Genomic DNA, 15,122 nt, shown 5'->3' on the forward strand with positions numbered 1-15,122 from the left:
TAGGCCCAAGGACACACAAAATTTTAGTGTATGATAAGGGTGGCACTACAAATCACTGTGACAAAGACAGACTTTTTAATACACAGCAGTATGATAAATGAGTAGCTAATTTAGAAAAAGATAAAATATATCATGCCCTCTATAAGAATAAATGCCAAACAGATCAGAGGTCTAAAGGAAAAATGTATTTATAGGCATTAAGAGAAAAAACAGATAAGTTCATCTATACCCTGGGCATAAGGAAACATGTAACCTGACTCAAATTCAACAAAAGAAAGGATTAATAATTAAATTAGATTTAAAATGTATAAAACTTTTGTATTGAAAAAAACTCTATAAGCAAAGTCAAAAAAAAATGACAACCAGCATGTTATGGGCTGAATGTTTGCGTCCCCCCCCAAATTCCTACCCTAACCCTGAATCTGATTGTATTTGAAGATACGGCCTGTGAGGAGGTAAATACAGTTACCTTCTAATCCAATGGTGGGATCCTAATCCAAAAGGGTTGGTGCCCTTTATAAGAAGAAGAGGAGACACCTGAGTCCTCTCTTGGCCATGTGACGACACGGTAAGAAGGCCAGCCATGAAGATAGCCCCTACCAGGAACTGAACTGGCCAACATGTTGACCCTGGCCTTCCCAGCCTACAGAAACGTGAGAAAATAGAGTCCTATTGTTTAAGCCACCTTGTCTTTGGTATTTCAGTCAGCCTAAGCTGACTAAGACACATGGAGAGAACACTTGCAATATATACCACAGCTAAAGGGCCGGTTAGTTCTAATAATATTTAAGGAATTCTTAAGTTTCAGGGGAAAAAAGATCCAAAATCCTGACAGCAAAAGGATAATAAAAGACATGAACAAGTTACAAAAAAAGACATCATAAATGGCCATTAAATATATGAAAAGATGTTCAACTTCACCCATAATAAGAAAATTGCCCAGCCTGGGGAATATGGTGAAACCCCATCTCTACAAAAAATACAAAAAATTATTTTTGATGTATGTGATGGTGCGTGATGGTGCATTCCTGTAGTCCCAGTTACTCGGGAGGCTGAAATGGGAGGATCACTTTAGCCTGGGAGGCGAAGGTTGCAGTGAGCCGAGATCATGCCACTGCACTCCAGCCTGGGTAACAGATCGAGATCCTCTCAAAAAAGAAAAAAATTGCAAAATAAAGCTACATCAGGATAACATTTCTCACCTATCAGATTGAGAAAAAAATTTAAAACTTTATAGTGACTGTCAGCTATGGAGAAACAGGCACACTTTTACACAGCTGGTGGGAATTCAGGATGATCCAACACTTAATGGAATCCCACTTTCTTTCTTTCTTTTTTTTTTTGAGACAGTCTCACTCTGTCACCCAGGTTGGACTGCAGTGGCGCAATCTCGGCTCACTGCAAGCTCCGTTTCCTGGGTTCACGCCATTCTCCTGCCTCAGCCTCCCGAGTAGCTGGGACTACAGGCGCCCGCCACCAAGCCCGGCTAATTTTTTGTATTTTTTAGTAGAGATGGGGTTTCACCGTGTTAGCCAGGATGGTATCTATCTCCTGACCTCGTGATCCACCCGCCTTGGCCTCCCAAACTGCTAGGATTACAGGCATGAGACACTGTGCCTGGCTAACAGAATCCCACTTTCAAAAATTCACCCTGAAGATATACTTACACAGTTACTCACTAAAGCACTGTTTGTGACTGTAAAACACTGAAAATAACCTAAATGTCCATACAGAGGAGAACGGTTGGATAACGTATGGTACAGCCACACAGCAGAGTACACACGGCCGTCGAAAAGAATGACAAAGACCTCTGTGCACTGACATAACAGGATTTCCAGGATACTGTGAAGAAAATTAAGTGCAAAAGAGTATCTATAGCATGCTATCTTTTATAGACGAAAGAAAGCATATAGATATAAATCTGCTTATTTTTGCAAAAAGAAACAAGAAGAATAAACCAAAAACTTATTTGGTTGCCTTTAAGGAGCAGGTGAGAATGGGTAGAAGGGACATGGGGAGTCGTACTCCGAGTGTACCTTTTTGTATAGTTTTGATGTTTTAGTACTCAGAAAGTAAAATTAAATCAATAAAGACAGGGGGAAACCCTATTCAATGCCAGCAAAAACAGATGAACCTTGTTCATATGAATAACATAATTCAGCTGAAGTGGGAAACAAAATAACTAACCCAAGTAACAGACTACTTTGACTATAAACCCTCAGTTTCAGGACAAAATAAACTTCAAACAAATCAGAAGCTCTACTTCACATGGGAATTCTGAAACTACTTTTGTGTCTTGTAAAATTGGGCAAATGGGTAAACATTTAAGGTAGGATCTTGATTTCTCATTGTTGAAGAAATGGGAGAAGCTAGGAAGAACCATGTAATGTTGGCCTAGAAGAGGAGTATGAGTGAACTCATGTTTTAGACAAATATTGGAATATCTATATTCATGTATATCTGTATATACACACATACATACAGACACGTGTGTACACACATGTATGAATATGAGTATTATATGTATACAGTTGACTCTTGAACAATATGGGTTTAAACTGTGTAGGTACACTTATACGCAGATTCTTAAATATACTGGAATTTTTTTGGAGATTTGTGACAATTTAGAAAAACACGAGCCACGTAGCCTAGAAATATTGAGAAAATTAAGAAAAAGGTATGTCATGAATGCATAAAATATATGTAGATAGTCTACTTTATCATTTACTATCATAAAACATACACAAATCTATTATATTTATTTATTTATTGAGACGGAGTCTCTCTGTCACCCAGGCTCCAGTGCAGTGGTGTGATCTCAGCTCATTGCAACCTTCATCTCCCGGGTTCAAGCGATTCTCCTGCTTCAGCCTCCCAACTAACTGGGATTACAGGCATGCGCCACCATGCCTGGCTAATTTTTGTATTTTTAGTAGAGACAGGGTTTTACCATGTTGGCCAGGCTGGTCTTGAATTCCTGACCTCAAGTGATCCGCCCACCCCTGGCCTCCCAAAGTGCTGGGATTACAGGCATGAGCCACTGCACCCAGCCACAAATCTATTATTTTTAAAAGTTAAAAAGAAATATTTTTTTTGAGATGGAGTCTCACAGTGTTGCCCAGGCTCAGTGCAGTGATGCAGTCTTGGCTCGCTGCAACCTCTGCCTCCTGGGTTCAAGTGATTCTTCTGCCTTAGCCTCTCGAGTAGCTGAGACTACAGCTGTGCACCACCACACCCAGCTAATTTTTTTGTATTTTTAGTGGAGATGGGGTTTCACCATGTTAGCCAGGCTGGTCTCAAACTCCTGACCTCAGGTGATCCGCCCACTTCGGCCTCCCAAAAAGTGCTGATGTTACAGGTGTAAACCACCCCGCCTGAACTAAAAAATTAAGATTTATCAAAACTTATATACACAAGCCCTTGCAGATAATACATGGCACCATTCACAGTCAAGAGAAATAGAAACAAACATAAAGGTACAGTATTAAATCATAACTGCATAAAATTTACAGAAGTACACATGGTAGTACTGTAATAATTTCATAGCCACCTTCTGTTGCTAGTTCAGTGTGGTTAAGTTTTGAAAGCATCAGCTTAAAACGCCGTGTGCCGCTCATCATCTCTGTGTGAGCAGTCTGTCTCTACAGTAAATTGCATATCATAGTAAAAAGTGTCTCTCGTGGCTCTCGTATATTTTTCAACATATTTTGTGCACTACCATAAAGCTTGAATAACACCATAGGACCCCATGAAGTGCCATTAGTGATGCTGGAAGTGCTCCCAAGAAGCAGAGAAAGTCATGACATTATAAGAAAAAGTTTCATTGCTTAATATGTGCCACAGATTGAGGTCTGCAGCTACACTCGGGCACCATTTCAGACAGACTATTCATCTTGTAAACAGACGATGTAAACTTATGGGATCAATAAATTCAGTAAGGTACTATAAATGTATTTTCTCTTCCTTATGATTGTCTTCATAACATTTTCTTTTTCTAGCTTTATTGGAAGAATATGGTATATAAATATATAACATACAAAATATGTGTTAATTGACTATTGGTAAGGCTTAAGGTCAATAGTAGGCTATCAATAGTTAAGTTTTTGGAGAATCAAAAGTTATATGTGAATTTCAACTGTGTGGGAAGGTTGGCACCTCTAAGCCCTGCATTGTTTAAGGGGTGACTGTGCATACAAATGCAGGCATGTATATTTCCTAGCGTTGTCCACTAAAAGGCCTATTAGTAATGACACCTCAGTAGCAATAAGGCCATCTAGCCCCCAGATCTTGATATCTAAATGCCATTCCCCACTGAGAAAAATCATGGCCTAGTGGAGAATGGCTGGTTCCAAGGCTGGGCAGGAAAAGTACAAGATGAGCCTGAACCATCTTCTTGAGCCAGAAAGTAAGGAAATTCTCTGAGAATGACAGACGCATGTCAAATGGACACAGAAGCCAGGCTGAAGGCTCTGCCATATCCAAATCTGGGACACTCTGAGTATCAAAGTAAATAATGCCAATCATAAATAACAAAGTAAGAAGGCATGAATCCATATTTGTACTAAATAAATAAATCACAGGATAAAGCTCCTCTCTACAGTAAAATAGCAAGTGAGTTTTTAAAAATTTTGCAAAACAACTGAATCAGGCAAAACTAGTAGGTAAATTTTGACACAGAACAGAATATTTACAGTCTCAAAATATCACCTGCAAATAAGTTATTATAAAAGGAAAAACAGTACAGAAACCTGGCAGACACTTACCCAAGTGATCAGGGTTACCCTCACTAATAATGGGACAAACTGACATCACGGGACCCACCAAGGATCTGACATCAAAGCTAGCATGATCCTGCCAAAATGCATAACCTAATCCAATCATAGCAACCATCAGACATCCCAAATAGAGAAACATTCTACAAAATAATGAGCCAGAATGTTTCAAAAATATCAATGTCATAGGAAGATAAAGAAAGGCTGAGGAACTGTTCCAAATTAAATGAAACTAAACAATCATAAAAACAAAATGCAACATGTGATCCTGGGTTGGCTCCTGGACTGGGAGCAGAAAGAATTGCTACAAGAGGACATTATTGGGACAAATGGCAAACGCTGGGGCTATGCAGATTGGATAATAGCATTGTACTGATGCTAAATTTCCTGATTGTGAGCATTGTTCTGTGATTAAGTTAAGTGAATGTCCTTGCTCTTAGAGAAAAAAAATACTGAAGTATTTAGGAATAAAGAGGCATGAGATAGACAACTCCAATGCTTTAGAGGGGAGAAGAGAAAAATAGATAAAGCAAACGTGGCGAAACATGAAAAACGAGTTGAATCTGGGTGAAGGGCTGATATGGTTTGGATATTTGTCCCCTACAAATCTCATGTGATCCCCAGTGTTGCAGGTGGGCCTAGTGGGAGGCGTCTGGGTCATGGGGGTGGATCCCTTATGAACAGCTTGGTGCCCTTCCCACGGTAATGAGTTACCAAGAGATCTAGTTGCCAAAAAGAGTCTGGGACCTCCCTGCTCTCTCTCTTGCTCCCTCTCTTACCACGTGACAAGCCTGCTCTCCTTTGCCTTCTGCCATGAGTGGAAGCTTCCTGAGGTCCTCACCTAAAGCAGATGCTGGCACAGCCTGCAGAACGGTGAGCCAGACAAAACTCTCTTCTTTATAAATTACCCAGGCTCGGATATTCCTTTAGAGCAACGCAAAACGCACAAACACAAGGGTATACGGGAGTTCTTTGCCGTATTCTTGAAATTATTTCAAAATAAAATGATTTAAACAAAACAAACAAAGCAAAAAACAAAAACAAAAACAAAAAACTTCCAGGTCCAGTCCTTTGTGGGGAGTATCAGACATCAGAATCTAGAGTGTGTTTCCATTTCTGTGCTTCACAGCCATAAAGAAGCAAATTGACCTGCTCTTCCAAATACATGGGAATCCTCCAACTCCTACCAAGAAGAAAGCAGTACTGTTGCAGCCAGTACCAGACAATGGAAGAATATTAGACAAGAGCCAAGTGCCTCCCAAGGGGAAGAGCTGTAATAGGTGTTGGCGATATTGTACACATCATATGAATCCTACACTGCTGGACCAATCACCACAAACTCAGTGGTTTAAAACAACAAGAATTTATTATCTTACAGTTCTGGGGTCAGAACTCTAATATAGATCTCACTGGGCTAAAATCAAGATGTCAGCAGGACAGAGTTCCTTTTTGGAGAGTCTGGGGGACAATCCAATTCCTTGTCCTTTCCAAGCTACCAGAGGCCTCCTACATTCCTACTTCGGTAGCCCCTTCCTCCATCTTCAAAGCCAGCAACCTCGCACCAACAAGGCCTTCTTATATAGCCACCTCTCTGGTTCCCTCCCTCTGATTCCCACCTCTACTTCAACAACCCTTGTGATGACACGGGACCCACCAGGATAATCCAGGATCATCTCCCTACCTCAAGGCCAGCTGAATAGGAGCTTTTATTCCCTCTGCCATATAACCTAACAGAGTCACAGGTTCTGAGGATTCGGATGTAGACATTTTGGAGGGTCCATTATTGTGCCTACCATATTTGTGGTAACAAAAACATGGTGGTCATTCATGAATAGCCAAACAGAACAGAACACCAGAAGGTCCCTGTACTAGTCCATTTTCACACTGCTAATAAGGACATACCCAAGACTGCGTAATTTATAAAGAAAGACAGGTTTAATGGACTCACAGTTCCACGTGGCTGGGTAGGCCTCAAATCATGGAGGAAGGTGAAAGGCACGTCTTACATGGCAGCAGGCAAGAGAGAAATGAGAGCCAAGCAAAAGGGGAAACCCCTTATAAAATCATGAGCACTCATGAGACTTACTCACTACCACAAGAACAGTATGGGGGAAAACCACCCCCCGATTCAATTATCTCCCACTGGGTCCCTCCCACAGCACATGAGAATTATGGGAGTACAATTCAAGATGACATGTGAGTGGGGACACAGCCAATCCATATCAACTCCCCTACCCCATCTAGATGAGGAAGGGTTAGTGGGGCATCTGGCGCTTCACCAGCTGGAGCATAACTTCTTTGAAACTTGCTAAGAAGCATTTGACAAAATCGTGCAAAAACTTTTGCAATTTTACTGCTAGGAATTAACCCCAACCAAATAACCATGGTTATACAGAATTTAAATCTACAAAAAGAATTTGAACCCCCTCCAAAAAGTCTATGAATTAATGTTAGTCAAATACTGCATGGTATATCCATACAGTAATTATTATACTGCCATTAAAAATGATGTATAATATTTAATAACATAATTATTTTTTCCAATTAAACTTAAAAAAATTACAAAACCAATATAATGACATAGTACAAATAGTCAAACAGTAAAAAGGGGGGTATATACAAACTGTAAAAATCTCCCCTCTGAAACCCCCTTCTCTTAAAAACACATCTCCATTCCTGAAATCTAAAGCCCCAGGATCAGTTTCTTGGTCATTTTTTCAGGGATTCTCTTCACATATACAAGTATGTACAAATAAATATATTCCTCTTTTTAAAAACGCAAAAATGGAATTATATAACCATACTCTGTAACTTGCTTTTTTTCACTTAATATTTTGCAAAGGTCTTTCCCACATGAAGGATCTGAATGCTATGTGTATACATATACATATATGTATACACATACATACACACCTCTGCTGGTAGGATAAATGCTAAAATGTTATGGAAGGTGGGGGAAAGAAAACAGTCTGATCCCAGTTTTGCTGAAATATTTTATCTACATTATATTCCATGTAGGCATAACACACTGAAAGGTTATACAACAAAATTGTGGCACTAGTTTTCCCTAAGTGTAGGGTTTTCTCTGTTTTCTACAGTGAACATACTTCACTTTTGAATTCAGGTTTTCTAATGTTATTATTATTATTATTATTGGACAGAGTCTCACTCTGTCACCCAGGCTGGAGTGCAGTGGTGTGATCTCGGCTCACTGCAACCTCCACTTCTTGGGTTCAAGCGATTCTTGTGCCTCAGCCTTCCAAGTAGCTGAGATTACAGGCGTGCACCACCATGCTCAGCTAATTTTTGTATTTTTAGTAGAGATGGAGTTTCACCATGTTGCCCAGGCTAGTCTCAAACTCCTGACCTCAGGGGATCTGCCCGCCTTGGCCACCCAAAGTTCTGGGATTACAGGCGTGAGCCACCGCACCTGGGCTCTAATGTTATCTTAATATTGCCTATCTAATGTGGTCTTCAACTGTGTTCAAGGGACTGGGAAGAAATATGCCAAACTGTTCATAGGAGTTGCCTCCAAGTGATCAATTCCAGGCAATTTTAATTTCAAGTTCTTTATTCATTTTCTGCACCTCTTCAAATTGTATACAAAGAACAGACTGTCAAGTGTAGAAAGAAAAAAATTCCACAACTAAATGAAAAAATTGTGGGGAGACAAGCCATAGCACAGGCCACCATCATCTCTCCCGCCTTCTCTGACACCTCCCTCGATGTTTGGGGGTCTGGGGGAGAGTGGGTCTAGGCCCTCGGCAGATATGCCGTGCCACGCTGGAGAAGAATCTTCTTTATCTCACCCGGTCCATTCCATGCCTCTTAGTAATTTGGGATAAATCATTTCTGCCCCACACTGGGCTCTGAAGCCTGCTGGCATAGATAGGCTTGGAGGCGGTTTAATCTCCTCTGGAAAGGTCCTCTGAGGTTTCTCTCATTTGTTGCTCCTTTTAAAACCTGATTTCAATTAGAAACAGCTAAATGCCTGACTTCAAGGGAATGGTTAGGTAAATTATAATTTAGCCCCAAGATGGAATATGATTATGCAACTATTACAAGTTGTACCCATAAGTTTTTATTTACATGGGAAAATGCAGATAAGAATGTGAAATGCAAAGCAAGCTATACGATAGAAAGCATGTCAAAGAATACAGAGAAGAGAATGACAGAAACTACATCAAGATGCCAACAGATGGAAACAACCCAAACGTCCATCAACTAACGAATGGATAAACAAAATGCGATATCACCATACAACAGAATACTATTGCCATAAGAAGGAATTTCCTGGTAGATGCTACAACATTATGCTAAGTAAAAGAAGGTAGACACAAAGGCCACATATTCTGATTCACTGATATGAAATGCCCAAAATAGGCATATCTAGAGAGACAGAAAGCAGATTAGTAGCAGTTTTCAGGCAGTGAAGAGAGGGAGGAACAGGGAGTGATGACTTCGTGGGTACAGAGAGTTTTTCAGGGGTGATAAAAATGTTCTGAAATTATATAGCAGTGATAGTTGCACAACCCTGTGAATATCCTAAAAACCACTGATTTGCACACTTTAAAAGGGTGAATTTTATAGCATATGAATTGTATCTCAAAAAACAAACGATGGTAATAAAGGCTGGCTTTAGAAGGCAGGATGTCTGGGTCCTTCTACTTTCTGCATGTGTTTGTGTGTATATTATGTATTGAACTTATTACTTTAGTAGCTGGAAAAATAAAACTCAAAACAAACAAAGGGTTTGGCTCAAACCCTTTGAGGTTTTTGGGCCAAAAGCTCTAGTGCAGAGCACCACTCAGTTCCCTGGACATCCCAAACTCTGAAAGCTCTTGCCTCCTCCCATCTGCCTTAACTCACAGCTCCTTGACTTTGGAATGAATACCCTCACTCAGTCCTAGTGCCACGTGCATCCCTAGGTGCGTCTAGCCAGCCGGGAGCTCTTGGAAAAGCTGTTGGAGCATGTCTCCTTCCCTACCCCTTCCCCCTCCCTCCCCAACTCTCCTCTCTGTCAGCCCCTCAGTCCCTCTCAGCCCGCCTGCTTGTCCCTCACCCCCATGCTTCTGTGTCTGTGCTCCTGCCAATTCTTCCTGGAAGAGCTCTTCCTTCATTTCTCTGCCTGGCATAATCTTCCACATTCAATGCCCCAACCAGACCGCACTCTTCACAAGGGCAAAAATCATGTGTTTTCTGGCTCATGTTTACATGTCAGGCACATAGAGAGGCTCAGCAAGAACCTGCTAACCAAGAGAAGTCCAGCTCCAGATCCACTTCCTCTCTGCAGCCACAACCAGCCCCCCTCACCTGGACTGACTGCTCCCACCTGAGGTCCCAGCACAGGAAGGGCCGTGCAGTGGCCACAGGGACTCGGAAGCAGCCTGCCTGGCTCCACACGCCCTGGCTGTGTCACTTTGCGTAAATCATTTAACCTCTCTGAGCCTCACATCAGTAAACAAGGGATGAGCACCCTCACCATAGGGTTGCTGTGAGGGTAAAAGGACTGATACATACAAAATGCCCAGAATACTGCCTGTACATCGTAGATGTTAATTGTTATCCAATTATCAGATAGTACTCCTATTAAAAGCATGGTACTTCTTACAGGTCTGACTTTATTACAGTTTGCTATTTCCTCCTCCCTCTTCCTCACTAGACTGTCAGCAATTTGAAAGCAGGACCCCATGTGTTGTCCATCAACCAACTGTGCTGTGGTTTGAATGTGTGTCCTCCACTAAAACTCATGCAGTATTAAGAGATGAGACCCTTAAAAGGTGATTAGGCCACAAGAACTCCACCTTTCCAACTTTCTCTCTCTCTCTGCCACTCACTTTCTCTCTCACACACTTTCTCTCTCTCTCTCTGTCTCTCTCTCTCCGCCCCAGCCTTCAAAACTGTGAGCTAATAAATTTATACGCATTTTAAACTGCCCAATCTCAGGCACTCTGTTATAGCTGCTAAAATGACTAATATGAGTACTATCAGCAAAACCTAGGAGCCTGTGAGAAAAGCAAACTCTCAGGCTCCATCCCAAATCTACTGAGGCAGAGTGTACTTTTCCAAAAATGGCCACAGCAATATTTTGAGTTTCATGTGCCTGCTAGGTCCCTGTCACCCCATCATAAGGAGTAGGTCAAATTGTGTTCCCCCAAAAATATGTCCAAGTTCTAACCCCCAGTACCTGTGAATGTGACATAATTTGGAAATGGGGTCTTTGCAGGTGTCATTAAGTTAAGGATCTCAAAAAGAGATCATCTTGGATTTAGGGAGGATTCTAAATTCAATGACTTCTGTCTGTATAAGAGAACAGAGAGGGAGATTTGAGCCACAAAGAAACATACAGGGAAGACCACACAAAAACAGGTGCAGAGACTGGAGCGACACTGCCACGAGCCGAAGATCACCAGAAACCAGCAAAAACTGGAAGAGCGGTTGGAGGGATGAGTGTGATCCTGCTGTCACCTTGATTTTGGACTTCTGGCCCCCATAACTGAATACATTTCTGTTGTTTTAAGCCACCCAGTGTGTGGTCATTTTGTATAGCAGCCCTAGGACACTCACAAAGAAAGAAGAGCCTAGTCCCCTCTCCCCCTTGAACCTGCCTGGACTTGTGACAGCTTTAAACAAGAGAGCCCAGCTGAGGGATACTCTGTGCCTTCTGAAACCGGGCCATCAAAAGAATACAGTCTCCACCCACCTCTCTCCCAGCACCCATCCCCTGGAAAGCCCCCCTAAGCTACCATTCTTAGAGGCAGCCCAAACTAGCACTGTGGAAAGATGACAGGGAGAGGCCCATGCAGGAAGCACTAGGGCCTCCAGCCCACAGCCAACATCAACTTCCAGGCACAGGAGGAAACAGGCTTCCAGATGATTCCAGCACCCAGATGTTGAGTGTTCCAGCTGTGGCTACAGACATCATGGAGCAGAGACACGCCACCCCTGCTGTGCCTTGTCACTTCCTCACCCACAGGACCTGGGAGCATAACTCGTGGTTACTGTACATCCCTAAGTCCTGTGGTGGTTATGCGGCCACAAGAACCACATTTGCTGAATCATAATTGGCACTGGAAAAGGTCCCTTGGGAATCTGTATGTATGGTCAAGTGCCCAAAGCACTGCCCCATATAGTTATCTACCTCTCCCAAAGCCCTTCACATGTTTCTATCCCATAGCAGAGGCTGAAGAAATGCTCACTGGTAATCATTTCCCTTATGAAAGAGGGGACCGTGCTGACCTCAGATTCAGTAAACCATATGTACCCACGAGCAGGCATTTAATTTGGCATGACCACATGTAAAGCCAGAAGGGCAACCAATGACATCCCTGGGGTCAGTGAGCTCTTCAAGCCCCTACACTATTCCAGGACCTTTGTTCAGCCACTTGGGAATGAGATGAGAAGGAAAACCCACAGCCATCCCCAGCTAGTAGCCTCTCTCTGGTGGACAGAATGGTTCACAGGGACCCTGAGCACACGAACAAATGATCTCACCTTTTCCTGTGGCCAAGCTGCAAGTGAGCTCTGCTGTAATGGGCCTGCCCAGAGAAATTAAGCCTTTTTGGCAGCAGCCTGCCTTGGCATAATTACCACCCTACCAAAGGCCGCTGTAAAGACCAGGCTGGAGGACTAAGCATCTCGAACCCTTTCTGCAATTGATTAAACACTCATTCAGAGAGGCCATTTCAAAAATCCAACTAAGAGAGTATCGTAAGGAAGGACTGAGAAGGTGGCACAGCCGGGGGCGGGTGGGGGGCAGAGGCTACAGCAGTCACTCAGCCTGTGGCAGGTTCTTGGGAAATAAATCACCTTCCGGCTCCTTGGGAAAGACGTTCATCATCAATGTCAATTCTTCAGCTATCTGAGTATCGCAGATGTAACTGCAGATCAGTCTTGCCACAAGCAAATCACTTAGACAATTACAGCTACCATTTTTTTTTTTTTTGGTTGCTTATCATGTGCCAGGCACTGGGCTAAGGGTTTTATATGCATTAGCTCATGTTGTCTTGACAATACAGTACCTAGGATATAGGTGGTACTAGTATTATCATTATCAAAAACTGGAATCTACAGGAGCTTGGGAAGCACTGCTCCTCTACAATCTCTATGAAGGAAGCAAGAGCCAACTCTGAGGCTTAGGACTTGTGGACCCCCGCCCAGGAGTGAGAGGTGGCCACTGCACCTCAGGGATAGGCAGTCCCAAGGGCATGGCTCATTAGAAAAAACCCACTCCAGCAAAAGGTGCTGGTGGGGAGGCAAAGCCCAGTTATCTGAGCTGGGCCTCAGCAAGGACAAGGAAATTGTCATCCCACCTTCTGCTGAAAAAGCCTGGGGATTTTTGAGGCCCCAAAGCAACCAGGTGCTGGAGAGGTTGCTGCTCTGCCATGAGTCCTCGAAAGCAAGGGCTCTGTGGGGCCAGGGCTGGAGTGCCAGAGAGGGACAGGCAGGATTAGCCTCGAGTTTATTCCATCCCAGAGGGACAATACAAGACTGTCCCCTAGCCTGGGAGGAAGGCCCCACTGTGAAACTGCCCTGACCTGGTGTTAGAGGACAGAGCCAAGCCTGCAACCTTGGCCAGCCCCTTCCTGGCAAGTGGCCTTGGGCAAATCACTTCCACCTTCTGAGCCTTAAGCAAGACTCATGCGGTTACCTTACAGGGTTATACTGAAAATCAGAAACAATTTTTAAAGCTAATTTAAAAAAATACTTTTATCTGCATCAAGTGCTTGCTAGAGATTCTCTGGCTACATCTTCACCATGTTCCAAGAGGTATTATTACCCCAGCTTTGCAAATGAGGAAACCGAGTCTCAGGGTGATAAAGTGACAAGACAGGTTTTACATACCATGCAACACCACCAGGGAATGTCATCACCGTCCCGGCATACAGTAGGTGTCAGAAGTAGCTGCTATTGTTATTATTATTAGTTTTCCCCCAAAAAAAATACTTTCTGCTGAGATACAGCTTTAGTCATACATTCTTAATTAAATAATTTTAAAAGTTGAGCTAGGCCCATCCTCTCATGTGGGAATGACAGACATTGAATCATCTGGGCCACAGGTCCCCCTTTTTCTGCCCCATGGCAGACACAGCGCTAAGTGACTCTTAGCATTAGCTAACTATCCCTTCTTGCAGAGCCCGGCTACAACCACACAGGTACAAACACGTGTACAGGCGCACTAATGAAATGGCTTTGGCATGCAAGAGATCGATCACTTGCTGCCCTTGGGAACGGAAAAAGCACTGGATTTGGGGTCAGAGAAACGTGGACAAAGCCCATCCAAGGTAAAATAGAAAGTCCTTTGCCAGTCCGAGGCACTATGACTTTGTGCTCAGCTGTCCCTGTTGGCATCAGCACAGAGGTGAGGCACGTGGCCTTGTGGAGCCCTGCCTTTGAATCGCAGCTTCTCTGCCAACTAAAAATATGTTTTGGGGCAAGCTGCTTAATCTCATTGAGTCTCGGGTTCTTTATCAATGAAATAGGCATGATGAAACTCAGGAGATCCTCCTGGGGCTACAAAGAGGACAGAGCAAGATGATTCCGAGGAATCGCCTGGAAAGGGCTGGGCTCACAGCAAATTGTCAATAAATAGTTGCTTTTGTGGCATTGTTATTATGGAGACATCAGAAATATCACTGTGGGGGTGTGTGCGCATGAACACACACACCACACACACAAGAAAATCCCAAGTAAAGACCATTCGCTCCTCCCTAATTTTCACAAAGCTGTAAACTCAAGCTGCCAGAGGGGAAGGCCCTGCCCTGTGTCCCTCCCCCAGTCTGCCTGAGAACCACTTCACAAAGAGATGACCCGTCTAAGTTCTGTAAGAACCTCTGGGGTTCACCAGAGAAGGTGTGAGGAGACAGAAGAGATGAGAATGGGACTTCTGTGACTAAGTGCTAGACCTACCTGGGTTTGAATCCCAGCTCTTCTCCCTATTAACTGTGTGACCTTGGGCAAGTTACTTAACCTCTCTGGGCTTCAGCTGCCCATCTGTAAAATAGGGATAATACCAGAGCCTCCTTGAAGGGATGCTGGGAGCATTAAATGACTCACTGTAGGCACAGTACTCACTAAGCACCATGGTGGGACGGAGGGTGGACTCCCAAAATGCTGGCAATTGCTGTTGTTATTCCTACATGTTAGAAATAACTAGAAGACTGCTCATCCTAATGACTTATTTCTGTTATTACTATTTCCTCAGCAACATAGGAAACGTAAAGAATAAAAATTAAAATTAAAAAATGTATCATTACTGTTTCCTGTTATCACCACTACCCTCATGCTGCTGTATCTTCTGCCATTTTCACCATGCTTTTACTTAAACACATCCTGAATGGCCAGAAGAAT

The 15,122-nt window shown here is 43.0% G+C and overlaps 1 protein-coding gene across 4 annotated transcripts in view; it reads right to left on the bottom strand.

Moving 5' to 3' along the window:
• WHRN (whirlin) overlaps positions 1-15,122 on the bottom strand; it is a 106,658-nt gene that overhangs the window by 34,973 nt on the left and 56,563 nt on the right. The gene's annotated exons all lie outside the window — the stretch shown is intronic.

The sequence above is a fragment of the Pongo pygmaeus genome, chromosome 13 (assembly GCF_028885625.2).
Source record: "Pongo pygmaeus isolate AG05252 chromosome 13, NHGRI_mPonPyg2-v2.0_pri, whole genome shotgun sequence".
Taxonomy (NCBI): Eukaryota; Metazoa; Chordata; class Mammalia; order Primates; family Hominidae; genus Pongo; species Pongo pygmaeus.